Below are 2,500 nucleotides of genomic sequence, written 5' to 3' on the forward strand. Positions count from 1 at the left end.
CAGGAAATAGCCGATTAAACCTGTGTGAAAAAAAAGTCTTATTTGTGTTTTCTCCACTTTATTTTATAGTAAGATGATAGATACTTTTTCTTTTACAGTGAATACATTAAGGTATGGTATTGCCCCATTACACATCATCCAGACATGCATTCATATATTGCATGTTAACAATGAAAATATTGCAAATATTGTAAAGAGACTTTCAATTTCTATTTTTTTGGTCAAAAAGCACTAAAATTTTAGTTGTTTTCGCCCAAAATGGGGCTCGAACCCACGACCCTGAGATTAAGAGTCACATGCTCTACCGACTGAGCTAGCCGGGCTCCTTTGGATGCCTCTAGTTTTCTTCCCTATCCCTGCACTGCCGTTTTCCACAGATAGGATGTATTTTTTTGGTCAAAAAGCACTACAATTTTAGTTGTTTTCGCCCAACGTGGGCCTCGAACCCACGACCCGGAGATTAAGAGTCTCATGCTCTACCGACCGAGCTAGCCGGGCTCCTTTGGATGCCTATAGTTTTCTTCCCTATCCCTGCACTGCCGTTTTCCACAGATAGGATGCTGTGTAATCATAGGCTCTGGTGGAGTTTGGAAAGAAAATACACATCAGCCAGAGGCAGAAATAGTCTAAGAAAGTATCAAACACAATTACCAGTCAATATCAGAACGCATTGAAGAATATCAGGAAATAGCCGATTAAACCTGTGTGGAAAAAAGTCTTATTTGTGTTTTCTCCACTTTATTTTATAGTAAGATGATACATACTTTTTCTTTTACAGTGAATACATTAAGGTGTGGTATTGCCCCATTACACATCATCCAGACATGCATTCATATATTGCATGTTAACAATCAAAATATTGCAAATATTGTAAAGAGACTTTCAATTTCTATTTTTTTGGTCAAAAAGCACTAAAATTTTAGTTGTTTTCGCCCAACGTGGGGCTCAAACCCACGACCCTGGGATTAAGAGTCTCATGCTCTACCGACTGAGCTAGCCGGGCTTCTTTGGATGCCCATAGTTTTCTTCCCTATCCCTGCACTGCCGTTTTCCACAGATAGGATGTATTTTTTTGGTCAAAAAGCACTACAATTTTAGTTGTGTTCGCCCAACGTGGGGCTCGAACCCACGACCCTGAGATTAAGAGTCTCATGGTCTACCAACTGAGCTAGCCGGGCTCCTTTGGATGCCTATAGTTTTCTTCCCTATCCCTGCACTGCCGTTTTCCACAGATAGGATGCTGTGTAATCATAGCCTCTGGTGGAGTTTGGAAAGAAAATACACATCAGCCAGAGGCAGAAATAGTCTAAGAAAGTATCAAACACAATTACCAGTCAATATCAGAACGCATTGAAGAATATCAGGAAATAGCCGATTAAACCTGTGTGGAAAAAAGTCTTATTTGTGTTTTCTCCACTTTATTTTATAGTAAGATGATACATACTTTTTCTTTTACAGTGAATACATTATGGTGTGGTATTGCCCCATTACATATCATCCAGACATGCATTCATATATTGCATGTTAACAATGAAAATATTGCAAATATTGTAAAGAGACTTTCAATTTCTATTTTTTTGGTCAAAAAGCACTACAATTTTAGTTGTTTTCGCCCAACGTGGGCTCGAACCCACGACCCTGAGATTAAGAGTCTCATGCTCTACCAACTGAGCTAGCCGGGCTCCTTTGGGTGCCTATAATTTTCTTCCCTATACTGGCACTGCCGTTTTCCACAGATAGGATGCTGTGTAATCATAGGCTCAGGTGGAGTTTGGAAAGAAAATACACATCAGCCAGAGGCAGAAATAGTCTAAGAAAGTATCAAACACAATTACCAGTCAATATCAGAACGCTTTGAAGAATATCAGGAAATAGCCGATTAAACCTGTGTGAAAAAAAGTCTTATTTGTGTTTTCTCCACTTTATTTTATAGTAAGATGATAGATACTTTTTCTTTTACAGTGAATACATTAAGGTATGGTATTGGCACATTAAACATCATCCTGACATGTATTCATATATTCAACTTTAACAATGAAAATACTGCAAATATTGTGAAGAGACTTTCAATGTCTCTCTTTTTTGTCGAAAAGCACTAAAAATATAGTAGTTTTTGTCCAACGTGGGGCTTGAACCCACGACCCTCAGATTAAGAGTCTCATGCTCTACCCGCTGAGCTAGCCGGGCTCCTTTGGATGCCTATAGTTTTCTTCCCTATCCCTGCACTGCCATTTTCCACAGATAGGATGCTGTGTAATCATACGCTCTGGTGGAGTTTGGAAAGAAAATACACATCAGCCAGAGGCAGAAATAGTCTAAGAAAGTATCAAACACAATTACCAGTCAATATCAGAACGCATTGAAGAATATCAGGAAATAGCCGATTAAACCTGTGTGGAAAAAAGTCTTATTTGTGTTTTCTCCACTTTATTTTATAGTAAGATGATACATACTTTTTCTTTTACAGTGAATACATTAAGGTGTGGTATTGCCCCATTAC

The sequence above is a fragment of the Ambystoma mexicanum genome, chromosome 4q, assembly GCF_040938575.1.
Source record: "Ambystoma mexicanum isolate Mex_15411 chromosome 4q, UKY_AmexF1_1, whole genome shotgun sequence".
NCBI classification, from domain to species: domain Eukaryota; kingdom Metazoa; phylum Chordata; class Amphibia; order Caudata; family Ambystomatidae; genus Ambystoma; species Ambystoma mexicanum.